Raw genomic sequence first — 27,589 nt, 5'->3', positions numbered from 1 at the left:
CTAGATAGAGTTTTTTTGTCTTTGGGTTGGCTACAGTAATGCCTTGCGTAGTGAAAACCGTTCATAGCAACGTCCTGTACTCTAAGTATCCTCTGTATTTTCAGTCGCAACGTGGCCTTCGCTTGAGCATCTTATTACTGTCGATGAATAGTGAAAGTTGTACACATTTGAAAGATTTTGTAATGGAGTAAATTGAACAAAACCAAATGGAATCATCTTCGGAAGGTTAGTAAAATACGAGAAATCTTTAGTACATATCAATACCCCGACACAAAATTTTTAGCTGCAGCAATACGTAGATACATTTTTTGCAATTTTTTTTATAAAATTTGAGTTTTCAAACTGTATAGTAATACAACGCGGTCATATGCTGCTTTGAAACCTATTAAAGGTTACTCAAAAAAGTAATGGTTACTGAATAAAACAAGATTCAGCTGCTACCACTTGCTACCAAATTCGTAATCAGCGACCCCGAAAACATATAAATTAACATGCATCTTGATTATGTTCTAGAATATACGGTATTTCACGTGAGGGGGTGGCCAATAGGGGTGGAAGGGGGTGGATTTTCAAAATTTTAAGATCAAATTCTAACTCAGCGACCCCAACAACCCCCGAGTAAGAAATTTTTAATCAATTACTTAATTTTTTGAGTTTTGGCCAGCTTTTCGGGAATTGGCCGCACTGTGCGCCGGCTCACGAAGTCTCATTTTTAAGGGGGCAGATACCTGTAAACGGCCATATTTTCCCTGATTTTCATTAAAATTATTTAAAATGAAGAAGTCAATATATTTTTTTCAAAATTGGCATACAGTTTATTTATACATTAAAATAATATAAAAAAATTTTCTGGACTTTCAGACGGACAATCTTCTGCGGTTATGAGCCAAGGAATTTTGTTTTTTAGCCACTGCTGGGTGGTTTTTGCCTTATGGGCTGGAGTGGAATCTTTCTGGAATATCTAACGCTCTCAATTGCTTTACCACGCCCTTTAAGACATCCTCCTGATACCTCTTTTTCGCAGAAATGAAGAGATGTGCAAGACACTCCCCACCAAGCCATTACGGAGGCTGGATGGTAGCCACGCTTAACCCTTACAACAAAATTGTTTGCGCCCTTTAAAGTTTTAACAAAGATTTTGTCAATTTGTTTATTAAAAACTTCTTGAGCAATAAAAATTTTCTCATCCCATGCCACCGAAAAAGTTACCTGTATCTGGTGAGTCTAATTTTCTTAACCCTTTCGGTACGGAAAGCCGCTAACGGAAATACAAATTATTTTATATGTTTAATAGTTGCAATGGGTGAAATAAAAGTCTTTTGACCCATCAAAATTGTAGGTATCTTCAAACATTGCCGGGACATATAAGTCCCGTTCGGACCGAAAGGGTTAAAGCGCGTTGGGAGTAAAGGCGTACATACTGCTAAGCTATGCCAGCTGGCCGGCCATGCTTATATAGGGTTGTTCAATAGGTGCGCTTCAACTTTTTTCCGATAGGGAAGGCGAACGACGCAATATTTTTTATTTTTCGCTTGTCATTTGTAAACTTCATTAGTATACATTTCATCATGGAACCCTACACACTTGAGCAACAATTGCAAATCGTCCAAATTTTTTATGAAAATAATCGTTCTGTTGCTGCTACTTTAAGAGCATTACGGCCATTTTACGGTCCATTTAACAAGCCGTCCCGTTTTGGGGTTATGTGAAGTCATTGGTCTACAGTAACAAGCCGGCGACGATTTGTGAGCTCAGAGCCAATATTGAACGCGAAATTGCTGGAATTTCGGCCGATTTATGCAAAAGAGTGGTCGAAAATTGGGTTCAACGATTGGACTTCGTAAAACGTGCACGCGGTGGTCATGCAAAAGAAATCGAATTTCATAGTTAAATGTATTATATATGTTCAAACTCGATAATGAAAAAAAAATTAGTTAAAAAAGTCAAACCGTTTATGTTTTATTCAAAAAAGTTCAAACGTTGAAGCGCTCTTACTGAAAAACCCTTTAGTACGATAACAGATTTTTCATGTTATCCTCGAAATCTCATGCGAATATTATTGTACTAGTAGAATGCATCAACACTGTTGATCAGATAACAGGTCATATAGTATAATGATTTCCATTTCCTTAATCGAAGCATTGCTACTGGCAACAAGCAGAATATGTATGTTTGTAAATGTGTAAATACCCTTTTCCTAGGGAGACAGTAGAGATAGGTTAGTGCCATAAGATACGATATTGTCGGTGCCCATAAAGCATCGACATGTTTCCCGACAACGTCGGTTAATCACATCAACCATGCAAATGAGATCCGTTCATCAGGGTGGGCTTTTAATTATTTAACTTGGCCACACACGAAAGCACACAAATAAGCAAACATGAACAGTATATATTTCCACTCATACATATGTACATATGCTCTGAAGGCTATACATTACAGCATTTGGCCGACTGTTTACATTCACGCAGTTGTTTCATTGCATTTACAACCTTTTGCAGCAGTGGACTATTTTCTCGTTGTTAGTGTGCTTATTCGCTTAGTTAATTTGCGTGCCGGCATGCAATTGCCATTATAGTGGCAAGACAGTTGAACAGATATGTTACCTGCAATATGATTACTAGGGCAACCAAAAATATGCCGAAAAAGCATGATTTTAAGCGTTGCAAAAACTTATTGGATTTTATTAAAAAAAATACAAAAGCACTAATTAAAACAAAATATTACAAAAAAAAGTCAAAATGCAAATTTAGCTTAAATATTTTTGCTAAAATGAATTACAAAATATTTGAATAAATTTTCAAAAATTAATTAGTGCTTGTATTAGCGAAATAAATTCTTAAGCATCCAGGGTATACGTACAGCACTCAGATTTGGCGCCAATCTCATACCAATATTCGGCTCTCAGTGAATTTGATGCATGCAATGTATTCGTGTATCTTTTGTGTAGTTTATGCTTCTTCTTGCATTCTTGTTCGCATTTACACATTTCTCTCACGCAACTGCACCAGTGTGACGTCACGCCCCTGTAACAGGCGCAATCTTGTATAATATCACTCACATTAAACATAGAAATGGGCCTTCTACATCTACGGTGGTGATAGGCGCGAAATTTTAGGCAAAAATTTCAGTCACTATATATACAGGGTGGACCAAATAAGACCTAGGCACAAATAACTTTTTTATTTTTTGTCATATTTATTTTTCTCTTTTTGTGGGTTATAGTTGAATTATTGAAAATTTATTATGGAACACTACAGTACAACACAACGCATTAAAATTATCGAGTTTTTCTATTTTTGTCAATGATCAATTGTTTTAACGCAGCCTAAATATCGGCATATGTCGGATGAAGCGCATTTCCATTTAAATGGTTATGCCAACAAACAAAACTGTAGATTGTGGGGCTCAAGGGCAACACACCAACATCAGTTGCACCCATCTAAATGTACTGCTTGGTGCGGTGTTATGGCCACTAGAGTTATCGGTCCTTATTTCTTCGAAAATGAGGATGAAACGCCGGAATCGATTTCAGGAGATTCTTACAGAACATTGATTGAAAACTTGTTGCGGCCAATGGCGGAGCAATATCCTAATTTGTGGTTTCAACAAGATGGAGCAACTACGCATACTGCTAGGCAAACTATGGACCTGCTGCGTAGTAGTAATAGGTCTTATTTGGATCACCCTGTACTTCAATCGATTTGACTAATAATATTTTTTAATAACCAAAGCCCTTTTTATGGATTTTAACTAGTTTGTCACAGATGAAAAATTCACAGCATTTGTGTTTTCTCCAGCTCTCGTAGCAATTTCTATTTATGCCGATAAAGTGAATGCTATTGCTCTAGTTTCAAAATTGATTCTGGCAACAGATTATATTTATTATTAAAATAAATATAAATAAATACAATTCGACTACGAAATTCATGATTGAGCAATAAATCCTGTGCTACTTTAATCGCCTATGAATCTTCACAATTAAGAGAGTGAATGATTGGATTGGTATTCTCAAAGTTATGGACCTAAAAGCTGGCGTTAACCACCATATTATTATTGGCGAGGGAGGAGTGGCGTATCTGGAGGGAACTCCTAAAATATTCTTATGAGGTTCAGGGATTTCAAAAAAGCTTTTATTCGCATTTGAAATAAAACGGCCTGCCAGGAATGCTGACCTCGTATTTTCTCACAAATTCTCAATTGCCTTATTTAAGGGGGTGCGGTATTTGAAAACAGTTTGAGAGTAAAACTTTTATATCGAAGAAAATAATGAAAAGATAAAACTCCGCGAATTTTTCGCACAATATTAACTTATTAAACGGAGTCCAGCTGCCCTCTTCTCAGACATCGGTATCCCCTTGGCCGTCGTTAAAGGGAAACTACACAACTTCTTTCTAAGAAAGGCGCAAGACAGATGGAAGTCTGTCTCATCGTGTGCCATTTCAAAAGCACTATGGCCTCAATACGACATAAACAAACGCTTAAGGTGATGGGAACCCCCGCCATTCAATTTCCAAACTCATCGCGGTGATCACTGGCCACTGGGTGATCGGCACTCACGCGGAGAAGCTTGGAATTCCGTACAACCCCCATTGCAGAAGCTGTGGGGATCCTACAGAGAAAGAGACTGTGGTACACTTTCTCTGCAGATGTCCGGCTTTGGCGGCTAGGCGCTTGAGATTCCTCAGCGTTCCCTTTGGGGACGAAATTCTCCAGCCTAGATCCCTTTTCTCTCCTCCGCTACATCAACAGCACTGGATGGCTGTAGACGGTCTTATCTCCTCCCTTAATCCTTTCACAGGTAGTGGTCCACTCTATGGTATCAAAACGGCACGTAAGTGCTACTTGTAGCGTACCTGGGGTACTCTTGCCATCTTACCTACCTACCTACCTAACTTATTAAATATCTATAAAATTGTTCAATAAAATTTGCATTAGCTGCAATAATCTCCTCGATACGGGCCCGGAAACGATTGCATGCCCGAATCAAATGCTTCTTATTTATATTTATCATATCGGTATAAATTGCAGTCTTCAGAGGAGGTGTTATGAGGATGATGATTGATTTTGCGTTCAACTACGCCCCATACGTAGTAATCGAGGGGATTAAGGTCCGCGGAGTTAGGCGGCAATAAGTTCGAAGTTATTTGGTCATGGAAATTGTCTGCCAACAAACCTTGTGCCGCCATCGCTTTGTGTAAACGAACAGAGTCTTGCTGAAAGATGTATGGGCTGTCACCGCGAATACTATCAATCCAGGGTTTCACTACTGCCCCTAGAACCTCAATATATTATAAACAGCAGATTTTGGTCAAAATTTTTTCGTCAGAGAATAACCGTAATATCCCAGGCGCTTCGCCGTGTCCTCAAATAACGTATACATGCTGCATGTATGGTACCTCATCGGCTCCCAATAATTAACTATTTTAAAATATTTGTTATAATTACGAAAAAATCAAACACTGAATGTACACTAATTAGCACATAAATATTTCTAAAACATGCAAAAAAATTTTTTTTTTTAAATATCCCAAAATATGCCTTGCAAATATGGTTAAAACGATTTATCTTTTTACCTTGGACTTTTTTGATTGCCCTAATGATTACATAGATAAACAAAGTCACAACTAACAAGTAGATATTGAAACGGAGATCTCGGCATATGTTAACACTGACTTAAGTAGTTGCGCTTAGTAACTCGGTCATTACAGTTCCATTTTCATGTTTAATTCGCATTGCAGTTTTGTTGAGAAAATTAAAGAGCTTCCAACGAGACCAATAGTTTATAGAATTTAATGTCTAAGTATGTTTAATAAGTTTGCAATCTGAGCTATGAAAAGCTAAGCTGGTCAAATTAGAGACACAATATTGCAATAATCCACTGGCCTTATTCGGGATTGGTTAGGTTCCTTGTAGCGATGAGCATTAAAGCATCCATTCTTTGGAGTAAAGATATGGCAAACAAGAATTCGACGATGCTTGCGTTCAACTTTCAATTATTTGCACAATTACACATAAATACCCGTTTACATAAAATTAAAATTTAAGTAACAAAATCTATCCCCATTGCAGAAGTTGTAGGGTCTTTCAGAGAAGGAGACTCTGAGTACTTTCTCTGCAAATGTCCGGGTTTGTGCTCTTTTCTGCGACAACTTGGGGCACTACGCCAGCCTAAATCCCATCAATCTTCTCCATTACATCAACTGCTCTGGTTGACTGTAGACAACTGCCCGTTGGAGATCTCAAAATGGTATCAAAAAGGCGTTTTAGTGCTACTTGGGGAGTACCAGACTGGTCCTTCAAATATTTGAACTAACTTCCAAATTCTAAATACAGTGCACTCGCGGTAACTCGAATAGCCGCTAAGTCGAACGACGTGCTAACTCGAACACATTTTTTCCCCTATTGACTTCTTAGTAACTCGAACAATAAAAAAGCGCTATAACTCGAACAAAAAAACAAATTTATTTGTACACACATTCTTTTCAAACATGTACATTTTGTACATAGATACATATGTAATAGTATATGTAATATATATAAATTATATGTATACTAGTGTATTGTCCATATGAATATTTCGGCGTTAATATCCCGTTAGTTTTCTGGGAACAACATCTTGCATTGACCAAATTGCTTTAAATTTGTCATTTGTAGTGTATCAGTGCACGTGAGTAATGGATCGTAAAAGGTTGAAGTGTTTAACATTAAAAGAGAGGGCTGAAGTCCTTAACAAAATTAAACGTGGACGTAGTGTTACTTCTCTAGCGAAGGAATATGGGGTAGCCAAGTCCACCATAAGTCTTATAAAAAAGAAAGATAAGGCAATTTATGGCTTGCACTAACGCTACCGGCAACCATAAGCTTAAACTTCTCGTTATTGACAAAGCAAGAAATCCTCGTGTTTTCAAAAATTTTAACTGTCCGGTGGAGTACAAAAATTCCAAATTAGCCTGGATGACTTCGGCGATTTTCAAAGACTGGTTTCATAATTCGTTCGTGCCGCAGGTAAAATCCAGATTCATTAAAACAATTTTTTTAACCAAGTTAAATGACTTTAATATTTAGGTAAAAAAATATTTGAAAGATGGGGGACTACCTGAGAAGGCTCTTCTTCTAATTGATAATGCCCCATCACATCTCAACGAAATCGAATTAAAGTCCGAGGATGGTTTAATTTTAACTATGTTTATGCCGCCGAATGCGACACCATTGATCCAGCCAATGGACCAAAATGTAATTCGTATAACGAAACTATACTACAAAAATTTTCTACTGGCTTCCATTTTCAACAATCGATCGAAAAATCGATATCGATGACTGTTTTTTTAACATAGCACACTCAATTGATAAGTCGAACAAATTCGATAAATCGAACAGCGCCTGTTTTAATTAGTTCGAGTTATCGCGAGTGCACTGTACTATGATGTTTTTATCGGAATTTTGCACTCTTTTACGGCATTAAATTAAAACAAACTATCGAAATGAGAGTGTGAGACTGAGTGGAACGATAAAACTGTCTCTCAGCAGTCCAATCCATGGTGAAACAAATTCGGAGGGTGTGACCAATATCAGACCGCTAACCGGCTCTCAGCGAATTTGATTAACTCACGCAACCGAGGTCATGGCAGCAGTTTGTTTACGAAAACACTGATATTGTGTTGGTGATATACAAAAAAACTCAACGCAGTTTTTGACTATGCTGCTTCGTTCCCATCTGAACAACGACTGATTAGGCGAGTGTGTGTATACGTTTGAAATGAGCGGATATAATTCTGCTGCAGAGACTCCGGAGGCGTGGCAGCCAAAGTTACTCGCAAAATTACGTTTTTCGCCATAGCTGATGACCAAACCTGGTAATCTATCATATTTGATATTTTCGTCACGCTATAGAATTCAAAATTTGTGCGTAAAAAGATAAAAATCGAATCATAATAATTACCCTCGATCAAAAGCATTAAAATCCAGACGGAATCGTTATTCATCAGCGGAAATATACAAATTAAATATTAATTGTCATTTTTGATCAATCATTTTTCACTTAGCAAAAATATGCACTTGTAGGTTTACCATGACGCACCTTTGGTGATAGTTAGTGTTAAAAATGATTTGAAAGCGATTTCATGCCCTTCTGTAATTTTTAGTCAAGCTCCAATGGCTACTGATCGGGAGAAATCCTGAGACATTGTGTATTCATGCACAAACTTATATAAAGTAAAACTATAAAATATCTATATGCGAAATTTAAACTAACGAGGTTCGAAAGGAAGGCATCAAAGTCTGACTATTCCTAAATATTATTTCCTTCATCAAGTATTTTCTTCATTAATGCTTTAAAGCTCTAGTGTTCCATTACAGAAACTGCCAAGCCTACTATGAATAGAGATAACTAATATATAAAAAGACAGAAGAATAGAGAAAACTCCACAATTTTTTTAATTCTGTAAATTGAATGCGATTGCTTTTCAGCTGTTTTGCTTCCTCGATCTATTTATTTATCTTTAAGAGCCGTACTCTCCTTAAATAGATTTATAATAAACTATATTTAGACTGACTACCTTTATAAAGGGTCCGCCATATAACTTTACGGAATTAAAAATGCTATAAAAAAGAAACTACTCAATATTTTTCCAAACTGTTTTTTTTTTTAATTTAAAGTACAATCCTTCCGGTTAATGATGAAACACAACTGGGCCAATTTGGACTTTGCACGGCGTCATACCAAGGTTTTTACGCAAAATTCGTCTCAATGATGTCTCCGAAATGTCCAATTGTTGAGAACGACGGTGAACTGATGTTCCGGGTGATTCACGAACACTCTCGGCCACAGCAGCAATATTTTCGGATGTACGCACGGTTTTTGATCGGTCACTCGTTGGTTTGTCAATAAGCAACCCAGTTTCTCTTACTTTTTTCGCAAAGTAACGCGCATACGCTTCATTCGGTGCTTTTCTTCTTCCCATTGCCGTACGTAATTTTCGTACACATTCTGCAACATTACCATGATTTTCAAAGTAATGTCGCAATAATTGCCAGCGTTCTTTGACCGTTTACACAACCATTTTCGTTCAGCGGAAGAATAAAACTAATTTTCTGTCAAATCAGATGACAGCTAAGTGTTACCATTCTTCAAATAATACCTAGTTCAAATCCGTAACGATAGATGGTGAGCCCTGGCGGACTGTTAAATTTTAGTTATAAGTTCACACTCTATTGTATTAGAATTTGGTTTTTAAATTTTGTAACTTTCATTCTGTGGATGTAATTACTATAAAAAACTAAATGTGCTGGAGTCTTGGCCGTTTAAATCTTGGTAAAACTTTACTATATAGTGTCTATCAGTTTGAGCGTGATCTGTCAATTAATTGTTTTTAACATTTCATTATATCAGGTAACCGCAGGTGTGGTCAGCGATTTTCACTAATGATAAAAATATCGAACAAAGAATTTGTCTTAAGTTTTGTGTTTTGAACGCCATTTCGTGTGCCGAATCGTTGAAAATGTTGCAGAAAGTCTAAGACGAGTGTGCTTTATCAAAAACAGGAGTCCCCGAGTGGTATACGACTTTTGCAGAGGACCGAGAAGACGTGGAAGATTTTCCCCGATTTCGTCGCCTATCAACGTCTTCAACGGATGAAAACGTCCACAAAGTAAAGGAAATGATGCTAGAAAGCCATTATTTAAGTTTGAGAGAGGTAGCTCGTGATGTTAGCGTGTCTCACGAATCAATTTGCAACATTTTACACCATCAATTAAGCATGAGACGCGTGGCTGCTCGACTCGTTTCAAGAGAGTTGAATTTCTTTCAAAAAATTCATCGGAAGAAGGTGGCTGAAGACATGCTTGAGCAAATGAATTCGGACCCAATGTTTATCCAGCGCATCATAACAGGATATAAGACGTGGGTATATGAGCTTGACATGCAAACCAGTCAACAGCGGGCTGAATGGCGCTCTCCACATGAGCCGTTTTCTTTGATTATCATGGTGTTGTGTACTCGGAATTCGTTCCAAATGGTTCTATGGTAAATAAAGAAGTTTGGAAGTTTGAGAGAGAATGTGCATAGGAAACGACCCAATTTGTGGAAAGGAAACTCATGGATCTTGCACCATGCTAACGCTTCGTCTCACAAGGCTCATATTAAGAACTCTTTTTTGAACAAACACTCGACAAATATCATCGAACAGCCACCGGATATAAGCCAATATGACTTTTTTCCCCCAAAACATAAATTGCCACTCCGCGGATGCCGCTTTGAGTCGATAGAGATCATTAAGGAGAAATCGCTGAAGGTGTAGAAGAAGATCTCTTCAAACGCGTTTAAAAGGTGCTTTGACGACTGGACTAATCGTTGGCATATGTATATTGCTTCGAATGGAGCCTATTTTGAAGGCGACAAAATAAATTTTAATGATTAAATAATTATTTTGCGTTTTATTGAACAACTCACGGTACTCTTTCGACAGAATGTAAATATTTTAAGATTGAGTCGAAGTTTGTATTTCCCTTCAAAGTCTGATAGAAGAATGTATTTTTTTTTTTTTTGTTTTTTTTTTTTTTTAAATATAGTATAGTTAGTTTTATATCAGTGCTACCAACACGCATATGTACAAATGAGCCGGGTCGTTGCAGTGGGAATCGAGCTGGATAATCCAACGCTATGTTGCGTTGTTAGGTTACTTGCCGACCAGTATTTTGGTACTTTCGAGGCTAAATTTAGCTCTTCTTTTTTTAAATATCTCGAAAAATTTGCTTCAGCCCCTCGCACTTTTTCAGCCCTTTCAAATTTAAAAGAGCCCTTTTCACTTCTTAACTTCTCAAGTTTCCATAAATAATTAATGTTATCAATGGCAAGCTAAGCGCAAATTAGTGGGCTATTACAAAAGTTTAATTTCTTATCGCATTGGCGGCAAGCTAGGGTGGAAATGGAAAGGTAATATAAAATTCAAGCCAAACAAGAATTTTTTAATTATTAACAGCGTTCCCACAATATTATTAGCTAAAAAAATTTCAAAATGGTAATTGAAAATTTATTTTACCAGTTTTTTTTATTTCTACAGCTTGTTTTGTTAATATTTGATACAATTTAATTAGAATTGAAATGGAAGCAGTTAAAAAAAATTATTTACAATTTACAATCTGCTAGTTATATTTCAAAGAAGACGGCACAGTACCAGCGAAATTCAAATGGCTAACGTGGCTGCTAATGTCATTGAGTAGAATTGCCTTCTTGTCTGTATCATGGCTCAAACTGTATGTGCTATGATGATGGTGATAATTAATTGCCGTCGCGCCAAATCACTGTGGCACTTTCCTGCTTTCAGCAACAATGTGATAACGGAGTAATAGGTTATAGCCTAGCATCCCTACCATTGTGGTGGGGCTGCCACCTTAGTATAGCTTGCGAGGAATAGCATTTCCAAGAGACAACCGCTCGCTACGAGGCAGTCGTTGTTTGAGCCGTTTCTCATATGCAGACAGACGCTGCGATATGGATTCAGTAGCAATTATCTACCACTGTGGATTTTTTGAAAGACTTGCCATATCCCACAAAGGAAGACCACCCAAATCCATTATTCCTACCCGCTGCCTGTGCGCGACTTCTTATTTGTAAATAAATACTTATTAACAGCTACCCTTCATATCTGCACATCATATAACTATTCCCAACCTGTGAGCCGCCCAGCAGCCACCATAATACCTATAAGCCTAAACAAATAAAAGCATTTTCAATTCATATTTATAAAACTACCTTTATTTCAGCTATGAAATTTTTTACTTCGCCCTTTCCAACCCATTTTTCGGCTTGAGCAATTAAAAATTTGGAATATCCAAAACTCCCAAAATCGTACGAAAAATTGTATTTAAAAAATAGGCTACTATAAAGCTAGCCATGGAATTCAGTTAAATGAATTTTCGTTCCATATTTAGTGGCAAGGTTTATTATTTCTAATCTCGGAAAAATGTTAATATGTATTTTATTTATAACCGAATCAAACTCGAAGCACTAGATGAGCCACCCTATGCAATGCTAAATTCATAAAATGAAATTTTAAGTAAATAATAACTGATATTGCGCAAATGAAGAAAACACCAAGCCACGAACTTCTTTCACAAAATTATTTATATTCAATTTTCCACCACACATTTCCTTTTTATGGCCATAAAATTTCCTCAAGGCTTAATTGTATACCAAGGCATAAAAAAAATATTTCCTGAAATAAAAGAACCGAAAAATGCTAGAACGCCTTTTTTATGCAAGGGAAGAATATTTGTAACTTAATCACACACACAGAAACCAAAAAGAAAAAAAATTAAGCCCATTGAAAGAGGCCAACAACATCGCTGTGTATCGGCGCTTTGCATCGCGCCAACATGCGCTTCCTTTGCCACGACTTCCCCCTCCTCTCACTTGCTTTCTTTTGATCTACATAATATACATACATATATTGCTTTTCTGTAAAATGCGAATATATGTCATGCCTTGACTAGCGGGCGGTCAACAGCGTTCACAGTGGCACTTTCAGTCCTTTATGCTTGTATATTCATATGAGTGTGGAGAGCTTCCACACTTTTAGCGCTGTTGCCAACAGCAGCAGTAATATAGACCATTGCACTGGCGTTTGCACTGCATAAATCAACCGCAACATCGTGACATAATAGCAGAGCAGGAAAAGAGCAGAAGTGGGGCATATAAGGTGGCTAGATAATGGTAAGCAAATGGGACTGCTTGAAAGTGTTGCCAAACCGTAACAGTGTGTGTGTGTGTGGGCGAGCGCACAACGAATGAATAGCCAGAATTTTCGCTGATGTTGCCAGCTGGCTCCGCCAACGTTACATTGTACTGCTTTTGGCTTTTAGCCTATTTTAGTGCCTACGCTGAAACTCAGTCTGAAGCACAGCCCAAGCTTAAAGTCTATTTACTTATTTTTTCTATTTGGCGCTACTTTTTTGGACAAAAACATAAAATGCTACTCAAATTAAATTTGCGTATATAGAATGTTAGTGTGTGCGTGTTTGTACTAGAAAAAAACAAGACGCAGTTTTGTGAAAAATTGGTACAAAATTATAACGAAATTTTACACACACCATTACAGAAGTATATCAACAAAATTTTTCCACAAGCATACTGCCGAAAATCGCTTCTATCTATAGTTCTACAGCCAACGTCAAAAGAAAGTGTACACCTTAAATTGACAAGTTTTGACTACTTATTTACTTATATTTATAAAAACACAGTTCATACTAGAACAAAAACCATTTCAAGCAAAATTTCTGTAGAACATTTGTAAGAATTCGGCAAATTTTCTTCAAATTTTCAAACTTTTCAGTCAGAATTTCTGAAAAAAATCAAGTATGCATTTTATAGCTCATTAAATTTTACGTCAGCAAAGTGCAAGCTTAAGTAGCGCGAAATCGCACTGATTTTTGAGAATTTGTTTGGTCGCGGTCTTGTGCATTTTCTCCACTTAACGCCTAATCCACATTTTCTTTATATGCAATAAAACATGAAACACCGTCAGAAGAAAAAATTTCAAAAAATTTACGTCATATTTTAACCACTTGAAACTTGCTCTTTATTATATCAAATTTATATGTCTACAAAACTACATTCCCGAAATTTTTATAAAAATTCTTACAAATTTTATACAAAATTCGAGACTTTAATTTACCTATATGGTTTTTGTTGTAGTATGAACTGTATTTTTATGAATAAGAAATTGAAATTAAAAATTAAATAAATAAATAGTCAAAATTTGTCAATATATGGTGTACACTTTCTTTTGACCTTCGCTGTACATTTGTGCAGTAGATCATCACTTCTATAAGCGAGTGGTTTATCTTTCTACATTCCGGCCAACGATAACCGCCCTTCCATATTTCTCGCTGAAAGCAGCAGTTGGTTACGGGCAATTCGTAATGTGCACTAATTTATTTTGAGAAGATTTATTGCTGTTTCATAGTAAACATGGCCTTGCTTCAAATCGCTTGTAAGGATTCTGGCTGTGCTCACATTTCGTCCTATTTTTCTCTACATACATGTACATATACATATTTTGCATAGCTGACTTTTTTGAAGGGTTCTGTCTCTAAACTAGGGATTCTCTAACTACAACTTGCAGTGTCTTGGATTAGGAAATCAATAACTTTCGATTAGATATTCACCCTAATCGACACCACCGTCATCTGCACGTTCACTGGTAGAGAAGTAACAGAACCTGTTAGAACCATCTTATAACTACGATTTTACTGCAGCAAACTATTTTTTAAATTTTCCAGTAATTTTGATCAGGAATAACATACTTTCTACTATTGAAAGGTTTCTTCTGCTAGCCTACTGTGGAAGTAAACAAGTTGAAATACTAGGAATCGATTTAGAGGTAGAAAACTGAGTAGCTTTTTCAAAACTTTGAAAGTTATGATCGGACACATACTTCTTCATCAACTGCTATGGTTTCTAATAATGATAAGGTAAGTATAGTATCTAGTGCAGACATACATACTCACACAAAAGTGGCATAGTAGATATACTTACGTAGATACCCTAAATTATTAAGTATCTGCCACTGTTGAAAAAATTCAACTGCTTACTTTATAGAAACTACATATTCAGTGCAGAATCAAACAAAAAATCAAGTCGAAAAACTTTCTGACAATGCATTAAATCAACCAAGCCCAGAGTGGATGTTCCTTCGGCAGTTTGTCTTGGGGAAAAACTTGCTAGGCATCTTTAGAAGCGACCATTTTATTTGCCGATTTTTTCAAATAGAAGTTTTCTAATGGCTCTTCTTTGCTCAATAACCAACTTTCATCACTAAACTTTGGATCCTTAAGTCTTACCTCTGATGAAATAGTTCGTTGCATTAATTCTTTAATCTGTCTGAGATTTATGGACTTTGTCCCACCCATCTAAAAAATGCCCAGCGCTAATATCAGCGCTAAAATTTATATTCAACACATCACTAAATGTAGGAGTATTTCTGGATACCTGGAAATTAACACTAATTACCCCAATTTTCAAAAGTGACCAAAAATATGATGTTACTAACTATGGCTCAATTTCCAATCTGTCCACAGTTTCCAAACTGTTCGAGAGCATAATGAAAGAGGTCAGCATTACTTTGTCGCTAGACGGTTTACGCCTACCGCCCTATCGATCTTTAGCGAATACTGCATTGACACGTTTTTATCTGGGCTCTAAGTTGATTGTATTGGGTTGGGGAATAAGTTCGTAGCATTTTTACCGAAGACTTTTGTTTAAACAAAAAACAATAATTATATCAATAAGTTAATCAATTATATATTCGCTTTTGCTTTTTATAACCTATTTCCAACTCTCGACCAATTTGTTGATGCCACGACTGGTTTGGCGGTTGTTCTCCTTCCAAAGGGATTTCAGACGTTCTTCATCGAATTCAGAAGGCCATCCGATGCGGGGCGTGTCATCGAGACCAAAGTCGCCATTCTTGAACCTTGGAAACCATGTCCTTGCTGTAGACCCGCCTATGACACCTTCTCCATGAACGTCGCAAATCTCCCGGACTGCTTTGGCCGCTTTTTGACCTCAGTGGAAAGCAAAGAAGAGCAGGTGTCGAAAATGTTGATTTTAGCCTCCCTACTTGCCCTTTGCCAAACAGCAAAAAAATCGTTGTAAACTGAAAGAAAATATAAAAACAGCTATGCATTTTTTCCCAACCCCATAGCTCAGGCGAATCTACTCTATTATCAACAATGTCCTCTACAAAAGTAATGCCATGAATTTCTCTTCTATTTGAAAGGCTCAGTAAGTTGAAAATTGGATAACGAATATTATAGAATCAAGAAAAAACGTTTAGCCAAAAGCGAATTTAGTGAATTTTCTTTGAACGCTATTCAATTGATCGGAATGTACAGTGGGTCCTGGGTCCCAAATAGAGCCTGCATAGCCAAGAATACGAGGTATGTTCAAAAAGTATCGCGAATTTTGAATTTTCGCAGGTTAGGTATATTCGAATTTCGATTTTTTTTGTGGCGATATGTTGGTACTCATAACTCTCACTCATGCCGACGAGTTCAGCCATTTTGAATGTTCCGTTAATTGTTGACAGCTGCCTCGCTTGCACGTGTTTCGGCTCTCTTCGATTTTTACTTATTCAAAAAGATGGATCAAAAACAGCGTATCAAATTTTGTGTAAAAAACGAAATTAAGTGCGCGGATGCATTCCGAATGTTGACTGTGTCATACGGAGAAGCTACTTTGGACCAAAGCAACGTTTATCGGTGGTACAAAATGTTCTCACTTCAACAACAGATCAAAAAATTGATGAAGTGAAGAAAATGGTATTGGAATTCGTACCAAAACTGTTCAATTTCGACCAAAAGCAGCATCGTATGAACATTGCTAATGAGATGTTGGACTCTGTCCGCGACGACCCAAATTTGCTCCAGAGGGTCATAACTGCTGGCGAATCGTGAGTTCATGGTTATGACGTGGAAACCAAAACTCAATCATCTCAATGGAAGCTACCGCACGAACCAAAACCGAAATAAGCGCGCCAAGTTCGGTCGAACGTAAAAGTTTTGCTTACAGTTTTCTTCGATTGCAAGGGCGTTGTGCACCATAAAGTCTTGTCACAGGGTAAAACGGTCAATAAAGAATATTACCTGCAAGTTATGCGCAAATCGCGCGAAGCAATCCGCAGAAACGCCCGGATTTGTGGAAAAACAAAAATTGGCTCTTGCATCACGATAACGCCCCTGCTAACACACCGTTGCTTATGCGCAATTTTTTTGCCAAAAACAACACACTAATGATGCCACAGCCACCGTATTCTCCAGATCTGGCCTCCTCTAACTTTTTCTTGTTCCCGAAAGGACGCTACGCTACGATTGACGAGATAAAGACGGCATCGAAGGAGGAGCTGAACAAGATAAAAAAAAATGATTTTTTGAAGGGCTTCGAAGATTGGAAAAAACGTTGGCACAAGTGCATAAAATCTCATGGGGATTACTTTGAAGGGGGCAAAATAAATACTAATGAATAAATAAATAATTTTTGAAAAAACACAAAATTCACGATACTTTTTGAACACATCTCGTATATCTTACTAGGCATGAATAGATACGTTTAGTGTCAATGTGTTAACAAATTCTTAATAACCAGCTTTCTGTTCTTCAGATATGATTCAAGCCGGTTAAGAGCAAAAGAGTGAACTTCAACTCTTCTTAACTTGGCGAAGAGCATTTTATGCTATCAAAAGCATCGACGAAATCATACACTGCGCATTCACATGAAACCAATTCTCTATTGTGTATAGTGCAAAGAGAGAATCGTGAGATTCGTACAAGTAGATCTAGGATAAAAGCTATGTGCCTGTGTGAAAATGTGTACTTTTTTGCAGATTATATGTAATCATTAACTGATTTATCCCATAATTTCGGTATTATTGAGAGTTTTACGATTGGCCTGCAGTTTTGTACTCGATTTCTCAAACCTGATTTCTATTAAAGTGAGGAAATTTGTTGAAGACTTCAAGAAATTTGTTGAAGATTAAAGTTAGTGGTAAGTGTTTCGCAGTTTCTAAAAAAACAGGCTGTATGTAAATCATAGCCCCTTTCGGGGTATCAACTGCATGCAAAAACTAAAGCACACTGCTTCTGAATTATCTGCTTGGGATTTTCTGATTTTTGACACCTTCATAACTTCTATGAAAAAAAACATCAATCATTTTTTCACCCCATTTCCGTTAGAATGAGCATGGATTTAGCCCATGTGCAAAATTTGAACGAAATCGAACTCCATATTGCAGAGGTGTGTAAGAGTCAATTTGGTATGGCTGTGTAGATAAAACAGATATGATGCACTGCATTTAGAAAAAATGAACAGCTAGATTAGAAATTATAAACCTACCTGTTATAAAGCCTTGCTGGTGTGATGCAATAATAATTCTAAATAAATCTGCAAATTATTTAAGAAAGAAAGAAAAAGTGAAAAGTCCTCTCATAAGATATTTTCTTGACAAACTGCTGTTACTCGTAATAGCACTTTTATGACTATTACGTAACTTTTGTCCTGCGTACTTTTCATTTTGTTGAAGGAAAATAATTTTCCATTTATAATTGGCTCACTAAAGTGCAATACGTCTTATATTTATATACAGCTGTTGACAGCTAATTAGAAACGACACTTATTTCAAAATAAATTTTCCATTTTCCTTTTAAACACGTATTTTCATAACTTTTTGCCAATTTTATTTAAACATATGATAAACTTAAAAACTAGTGGAAAACAATTTAATCGCAATTCTTTATTAAATATATATATATTTTTTTAAAGCATGTGAAATGCACGATTTGGATAGGGCAACTAATTAGAAACAGTAATGTATTATCAGATCAACATAAAGATTATGTTACAATAGTATTTGGTTCCATAACCCTTTTGCTTCAACACTGCCTCACATCGATTGCGCATTGATGTAATGAGATTCTAACAGCGCGCCACAGGTATTGCTTGCCATGCCATTTTTACTTCGGCAAAAAGGACATCCATATTTGGGATATTTTTGGCTTTTTTAACGTTTCCCCAGAGATGCTCTATTGGGTTTAAGTCCGGACTGGATGGTGGTCATCCCAAAACATTGATGGAATTTTCGTCGAAAAACTGTTTCGTCAACTTTGACGTGTGCTTTGGATCATTATCCTGTTGAAACTTCCATATAACAGGCAAATTTTCCTCAGCCCACGGCAACATTACATTTTTTAGTATATCGACGTATTTCTCCTTATTTAAAATTCCATCAATCCTATGGATTGGGCCAACACTATTCCACCAGAAACATCCCCACACCATGATTGATCCTCCACAAGGCTTCACTACCCGTGAAACGTAGCGAAGATTGAATTCTTGGTTTATTGGCCATCGAACATACCTTTTACCATCTGGGCCTATGCGATTTATCTTGGTTTCATCGCTCCAAATGATATATTTCCATTGATTTGGAGTCCATGACCAATGGGATCTCGCAAAGACTACCCGTCGTCTCCTTTGTATCTTGGTTAGAAGGGGCTTCTAGCGTGCTGCTCTGCCATGCAGTCCAGATTCGACCAGACGCCGAGCAATTGCCCTTTTGGATATTTCGAAATTATATTGATCCTGAATTTCCCATTGGATGTCAGTGGAAGTCTTTTTTGGGTCTCTTTTGGAGATTATTGCTATCTTGCGGTCAATTTCTGCTGCAGTTTTCCGGGGCCTTTTCTTACGTGGAACATTGTCAACAGTCTTAAAAAGTTAGATATGCTTTAAGGCGTTAAAAACCATTTTTTTTTTAGCATTTGACTTGCTTAGAAATTTCACTGTACGACTTTCCAGCTTTACGAAGGTCAAAAATGGAGCTCCGCAGGGCAGGTGTACAGCTGCTGCTTTTTCCCATTACACATCTTGAAGACGAATATTTTAGTTGCTTTTAAACAACCAATTTAAAATATATACATACCAAAAAGCCGATTATATTACTATTAAAATAACACAACTTGCCGAATATGCTTCCATTGAACAACTGTTTCTAATTACTCGTCTCAGTTTATTTACCTTGAACTAAGTAACCCATGCACTGCGTTGGATAATATTAACGGTACTTCAATTTCACAACTACAAAACTAGGCGCATTTGGTAGTAAATAGAGTAACAAAAGCAATGCAAATGATTTTAAGAGAAAAAATAACGGTAAATTTAAACAGTTTAATATTATGCTCATCAAGCGTTTATCAAAAGGGAGCGTTTCTAATTAGCTGACAACAGCTGTATATATACCCACATATATTTATATATCATATAAGTATATCTGTATATCTACTTCACTTTTCCAAGTCACATTCTCACGCTTTCATGCAATTTTCTTGGCGTCTCAATTTTTATCCAACACTTAAAAGCGTATAATTGTGAGCAGACTTTTGAAAATTCCCACAAAATTATACTCAAGTACAGTGCAAGCTTTTTTCTCTACATAAATACTTCTCACTCTTATTTAGTAGTAATTAAATAATTCTTTAGCAATTAACTGTTGTTAGAAACAGAAAAATGGTAATTATAATTATCTCAACTGTGAGGCCAAACTAAAGTGGTAATCTGGTTGAAAAACTACTGGCCCAATCTCAACAAGGCCATTTTCATCATTACAAAGTACGTCGTTCTCGGCACTCGCGTCACAGTGCAGTTATATTTTAAACTATTAGAGTACTTCTTTATTTGGAAACCTGCATTAGCATGGTTAACTGATAAACAAAACGAGCGATAGCAAAGTCTAATGAGAAGTACCTTGAAGCATTCGAGCGAAAAATGTTTTTGGTGTTAACGACAATATTGGTAGGCAAGCTGTAAGAGCTTTGCAGTAAAATATACACAATGCAGCGAATAAATATTTAGTACCTCCTCCACGAGCTAGATAATATTGTACGAAAGGATGCCATTTTTTCAGCACTGAAAAATACTCGGTATGGTACTTGCTTTTAATTGCAGAAGGAAATGAAGGCCTATGAACTCATATGCACTATTATGCCGCTGTTTCTAGTGCTTCTATATAGTTTTTCAGGAACCGAAAACAATGGTTATAGTTTGGGGTAAAAGAATTCCTTATATTCGCATAAAAATTTGCACAAATGTTTTAAAACTGTTTTATGTTCGATCTTTATCTCTTGAGCGATGTTACGACTATTAACATGCCGGTCAACTTTGTGTATTTCTGTGATTATATGTATCAACACTTTCTTAAACATCAAAAATACCTGAATAGAATCGATAAAACCAAAATTGCACGTAATTTGCTGTTACAGTATCGGCACCAAGAATGATAGAGAAACAGATTGCGATTTTCGAATTCGCCGTGTCGTAAGAGCGGATAAATAAACAAGCAAAAGGAAGGGCACTTACTTGTTTGTGAAGAAGAAGAGTAGGCGAAAGCAATTGAGGCAACCAAACATAAGAAATTGTTCGCACACCCACATACTTTCTAGCCACTTTCATTAGTTTGATTAGTTTAAACCTCACAATATTAATTCACTGAATTTTCACAAACATGTAATTTTTCCTACTTTTATTTGTTTTCTTCGTTTGTTTTGTATTGCGAACTGAGCTGACGTCAGACTTGTCAAAATCGCGAAAAATAAAGTAACTGGTTTTTAATGGCGCCATCTGAGATACTCTATACGCCTTGCTATAAATACCATTCACAATTTCAGTGGCCTGGATTGCATTTTCGCCTTTATCAAAGAAAAACTGTAAAATGTACCGAATTTTCTTTTTGTTGACTTCCATTGTTAAGACCCTGTAATTCACAACTGAGCGGATTAAAAAAAAAAACGATTTTTTTTAGTATGAAATGTCACCTTGACGACAAGCATAAACTTTAAATTGTATTCTACGAGATATCGATCACTACAGCAATCTACTGAGAAAATAATGGATTTCGTTTTTTCTGAACTAATATAATAATTTAGGCTACATTATATTTTAAGAAATTTCATAACTAGGGAAATGTAATTAGTGGAGGGGATGGAAAGGTATGGCATGGGGTCGCAATTGCCAAAAATTTGTTTTCTACGTGTGGAGAAGTTTGGGCAGTGTTTTAAAACGTTGGAATCGCAGTAACAGGAGAATAGTTGAGTTTGTCATCAGATATCCATCCGTTAGTTAATTAAAAGTATTTTCTAAAGTCACTTTCGAAAATATAAAATTAATTGAAGCGTTAACTCGATTTGAAAAAATATCTCATGAATTTTAGAATAACCTAATGTTATTTAATGTCATCTAATGTACTTGAGAATTATTTGTTATCTTAAAATTAGCATTATTAGCCCCATTGGAGGTTCTTTTTCCAATAGGATTTTTTTGACAGATCAGCCATGACTACAGTCAAACTAAATACACCATTCTTTTCAGTATTCATTGACATTTCATCATGGAATGCCATAGCCCTCAACAACGTTTGCAACTTGTGCAATTGCATTACGAAATTCTACGCGCTGTGAAAAGAGTTCATCGCGCGCTCAGGCCAACTTATGGTGTTCCGTGATGAGGCTCATTTTTGGTTTAATAGCTACGTCAATAAGCAAACTTTCCACATTTGGGCTGAAGAGCAACCTGAAGCCATTCAAGACCAGCCATTGAAAACAACCATTTGATGCGACCAATGTTCTGAAGGAATCAACGACCTTCTTCAAAAGACGAGGTTAACGCCAAAGTCTCAGAGAGAGGCGAACGCTATCGCGCCATCATAAACGACTCTTTGATGTCGGAAATTGGAGCCCGTGATCTCTACAACAGTTGCTACTTGCCATACAGCCCGTGAAATATATAATAGATTTACTGCATCATCGTTTCGGTGAGCAATTTATCTCTCGTCTCGGACCAGTGAATTGGCTTCCAAGATCGTGTGATACCAAGTTTCTGCCATGAAAAGTCTTCCTTTTCTTTCCATTTCAGTCTTGAGGCTAAGATATTATAAGTCTCATTTATTAAAGCATATTTCGGCATATTTTGCTATACATAAATGCATGATTTTCCGTATCTAGAAAGAAGCAGCATAATTTTCATTTTTAGAACATAATTTCATGTTTTAAGAAGACTTATTTCACGTATTTCTCTTTTTATTTTTTCCCCCGCCCCGTAAAATTACTAGCGGATGTCGATGATTTTGCATTATCGGTCTTAACAACCGTACTGTTATTTCTGGCGTTTCTGTAATTAATCAAACATTCGGCACATTCGCGTTTGTTACTGTTAAGCTCGCGTTTGCTATGATTCTTTAGTTGTAAGAGACCTTTTTTTATTTACGAACCAGCATTAACACCGATAATAACGTAGCTGGTGGTAGCAGAAGAAGCCGAATGATCAGGTGGAGAAGGATTTGGCTTCACTTGACGTGTCCGAGTGGCGCCGGTTAGCACCAGAAAGAAACGACTGGCAGGCTTTGTTGGGCTCAGCCAAATGCACTTAATCGGTGAGGTGGCGGAAGGTAGGCAATTGCACACCACCACAGATCTGTCATATCGTCAATATCGTCGTAGAATTAAACCAAAACTTGGGAAGGAAGAATTAGCCGAAAAATAGCTCAATTTCATTTAAGATATGACAAAATTACTTATTGATATCCAAGTAACTCAAGCACTATGGAAGCTATAGTACAAATACATATAAAAGAATATAAACAAATTAATGTAAACTTACCATATCGTCTGCATTAGTGCGTGTGGGTACAACACTTCCTAAACACAGTTCTTAAAAAATCTGAAAAATTAATTGAAATTTATGTTTAGTTAGAAAGAGAATTTAATCAAATAATAATAATAATAATTTAATTTGAATCAAAAAGTGGTTTAAATTTTCACATTTAAATTGTAGAATTATAAACTTTTCTTCGCGTAATTAAATATTCATTTTAGAAACATCCAAAATCACTGGTATACCTATGTTGGTTGGTGTAAATATCACTTAAGCTCATAGTGTAAATTATAGAGGTAATTTAACTGTTCTTGCTTGCTATGCGCATAATTGATTTAAATTAAAATTCCAATTTGAGCTTTCAAAAGTGCTTTTACTCCATCCATCCGCCACAACAAGGCCACAAGTAACACTTTCACTATTAAAGGAAGTGCATTTCACAAAAGTTGATTGCTCTTGTTGTTGGCTTTGCTATGCCAGTTTTCGTTGCACCAGCAAAATTGTCGACACAGAGTCGCCATCAAACGTTGTTAGCCAACCATGTAATATATAAGTTTCCACCAACATGGCAACCCCACAAGCCCACAAGACCACAAACCCCAAAATCTCCTATTTTACCTGCATTTTGTTTAGTTTTTGGAGAGCGTACGCTAGAAAGGATATTAAACAGCCATTATGCTTTTACCAAGCGCTTCTTACAATAACAAAATGGTAAAAAAGTACCGCTAAGTTGCTTTGCTGAAAACTTTTCACAAAAAGTTCGGCTGCAGTTGCTGCATTTATTACCCAAGGAGGTAATGTGTTTATATGTTTAAGTGTGTGTGAATAATGTGTAAGAACAGGCAGTAAAAGCGAGCCGCAAATGGAATGAGAAGAGGAAAAAAGGGCTCGTCCTCACAGTGAGTAAGTACGAATGTATGCAATTTGGGGCAGCTTGTGGAGAAATCTGTAAGAAAGATAGGCAAGTGGCATTTTGTCTTTTATTCCCAGCGTGAGCAACTCAGTGCCACAGCTATTTTAGTAATGGGATCTTTATGTATAGGGTGACTTATTAAGTTCACTTATTGTGACATTTTAACGAAAAAAACGTTAGCGTTTATAAATTCTAATATTATTATAAGTATTTTTTTAAGTGCTAATATTTTTATTTTATCAAAAAAGTGTCGAAATGGAAGGTAGGTGCCGTAAATAACCGATAAATAATTTCATCATCATTTTTCATAATAATGGCGCATCGATTAAAGCCTTTTAGTTCAGAATATGCTCTACTGCTAATGGTATACACTATCCCTTCAGTTCCCATGAAAAATTTCAGCGTTGACATTTGACAGCTGTCAGGCAATAGCGCAGTATGAGCGACATGCCATGTACGTTCCTGCGACAATGGATTCTACGTAACCGGAATGACCGCAAATATTTATGGGGTGCATTTATTAATGCAACAACTATGCCACAAAATATCGCACTAAATTTAAATGAGTTGTTCTTAATGGGGCACCCAATAAGTTCTTATTATGTAAATACATACAACTAACTAAAAGCAGTTCATGCATTTGATATGCGGCCTCCTTCCGGTCGCCATCAGTTGCAAAATCCATGCTTTCAAGAGTTGTACACTTTTGCATTCGGCTGCAACTTTAGGCCAAGTCAGCATAGAGATGCAGCTTTTACAGCTCAATAACGAAGTATCGATAATTCAATGTATCGGAAAATGTTAGACGAAGTGCACCGATTTTCTTTGATATTTTTAACTGGTTGGAAATTAAAGAACAAAATCATATAAAACTATCAGGTTTTTAGTACCGAACCGTTGAACACAAACATTTTCTAGCTTTCTCATTTTCTTAGTGTTTACATTAGAAAAGAATTTTTGACCATTCCATGTATATTTCTGTAGCGCGCCGCTTGCTCCAAGAGAGTCGCCCGCCCTCAACCGTACCTTATGGAGAGCAGACGCTGCCTACTTTAGTGAACGTGGCTCCTCAGCCGCATTAAACAGCACGAAAAGGGACGCTGGACAATACTAGCAGCCCCATCAGAATTGAGAAGGACCTCTTCGATCCCTTTGACCCAAATGGAAATTCTGGAAAAGATCGTGTGAGCTGCAGAACTTAATCGCACAGGCACAATTTTTTATAAGAGCATACAAAATGATGGCGTATGCCAATGAGATTGATATTATACCATTATTATACCTGTTAGTTCAGAATTTTCTAAGTTGGATAAAGAAGCGAAGTGACTGGGTTTGGTGGGCAACTAGGACAAGTCGAAGTACCGCCTGTCATCAAACGCTCGGCACCGCATCACTGTTGACAGCTATGATAATTAACACCAATAATAATAATGTCAATCAAACGGAGAATTTCTCTTGCCCACAAGTGTCACTTTAGACTAAATCGATATATATATATAATTGGCGCGTACACCCTTTTTGTGTGTTTGGCCGAGCTCTTCCTCCTATTTGTGGTGTGCGTCTTGATGTTGTTCCACAAATGGAGGGACCTACAGTTTCAAGCCGACTCCGAACGGCAGATAATTTTATGAAGAGCTTTTTCATGACAGAAATAAACTCAAAGGTTTGCCATTGCCTGCCGAGGGGCGACCGCTATTAGAAAAATGTTTTTCTTAATTTTGGTGTTTGCGGCGGCAGACTAAATAGATATTTGAGTAGTAAAGATCTCTCTCGGCGAACAAAAATTTTATTTTATCAGTCTCTCATCATATCCATCCCATCGTATGGCGGAAAAGCTCGAAGGTCCAATGAGGTAGCTCTTGGATTCACAAGAATAAGATTCTGTGGGAGATTTTTGGATCTTTACACGTTGGTGGTAGCAAATATCGCAGAGAGATAGAATAAAGAGCTGTCTGAGCTTTACGGTGAGAACGAATAAAGATCCAGAGGCTTTGCAGGCTAAGTCATGCTCCAAATGGATACAAATGTTACAGCTTTGAAAGTATTCGATGTGGTGCCTGCTGGTGGTAGCATAGGCGGAGAAAGGCCTCCTTTGGGCTGGGAAGAGCAGGATTCGGATTCACTTTGTGTGTCCAACTAGCACCGGTTATCACGAGAAAGAAAAAACTGGCGCTCTTTGCTAAACTCGCCCAAGTCAGGGTTATGACGCCAATCAAGAAAAATAAATGGCAGTAGTAAGATGAAAACGAGAAATTTCAATAAGTGGCTGTTAATAGCGTTATTATCATCAGAATCACTCTCGCATCAGAGTCAACACGAAAGCCCCTAAAATATTTTTGTTCTGACACATTGAATCTTATTGAAAATTATCACAATTTATTGGAAAGGTAAATCAAATAAGACGAATGAAAAGCGCCAATTCGTGCCTTGAAAAAGCAAAATTCTAAGTAACGATGATTGCCTTCTCCGATATTCACAGGATTATGGGTTGCTGAAGATTAAATTAATAGTTAGTTAGAACTAACGGCGTGAACCTCGTTGATAATCGAGTCAAAATTGCTGGAATGCGGATTTAAAATCTTACCATAAAGAGCGAAATATTCATTAAGATCGTAACTTTTTTTATATGGTTTTAAAAAAAGGGGCAAAGGTTATCTTCCGTAAAAAAGGCTAACAATTTGCCATGCGAGTAGTTTAACTTAAAATATTATTCGTAGTATTTTTCTACGACTGGCAAGAAAGAGAAACGTGATGAGTTTTAGACGACTATTGTATGGAGAAATGCTTAATAACGATATTCAACACCAATGGCGTATCGATAAATTTGTGCAAAGTCGATATTTTGTTTGCATTCTTCCCGCGACCTATTCAGTGTGAATTATTCATGTCCCTTGCTGCCTTACATTTGCCCAAGTAGGCTATTGAAATTAAAAGGCAACTAGGCAATGCATACAATCTGTGCTTCGATCGAATTAACAACTTTTGTTTGAGTTGTAAGCTTTGTAGGTGTTTTAGCAAATTTTTAGCCTCAAGTTTAATGGATTCTAAGCAAAATGTTCAAAGCATTAAACACACACACTCTCACATCTGTAGACTTTTGATAAAAAGAAAACTTGTTTGAATTTAGAAGGCCATTCTTTATGTCAATAAATCCTAAAAATTCATAAAAGAATTTTTTTTATCCAATTTTCGTGGAATGTTAAACTGTTGATATTAATAGAACCTAGCAACTTAGTGGTTTGGACAAATGGAGAGTGCTAAATCGATTTAAATTGCTTCATCAAAAGTCCACTAGTATGTGTGTGCCAGTTGAGGTAATATAATATTATTGCTTTAGTATTTTTAATCAACGATAATAAAAAAATATAGTTGTACGAATATTATAGAAGTGATGAAATGGATTATTGTGTTGACTTCATTTTGATCGCACGATGCGCGTTTCGCAAAACTCTACTCTGGGTTACCGAACAAAAAGAAAC

At 36.7% G+C, this 27,589-nt stretch overlaps 1 protein-coding gene across 1 annotated transcript in view; it reads right to left on the bottom strand.

The window, feature by feature from the left end:
* Positions 1-27,589, bottom strand: part of LOC129236803 (uncharacterized) — a 117,522-nt gene that overhangs the window by 14,793 nt on the left and 75,140 nt on the right. Inside the window, exon 3 of the mRNA XM_054871042.1 lies at positions 23,204-23,263. The gene's annotated coding sequence lies outside the window, so the exon portion shown is untranslated. The remainder of the gene's footprint in view (positions 1-23,203; positions 23,264-27,589) is intronic.

Source organism: Anastrepha obliqua, chromosome 1 (genome assembly GCF_027943255.1).
Source record: "Anastrepha obliqua isolate idAnaObli1 chromosome 1, idAnaObli1_1.0, whole genome shotgun sequence".
Lineage (NCBI taxonomy): Eukaryota > Metazoa > Arthropoda > Insecta > Diptera > Tephritidae > Anastrepha > Anastrepha obliqua.
Note: the sequence above shows the minus strand (reverse complement) of the source record. Positions and strands in the feature narration are given on the sequence as shown.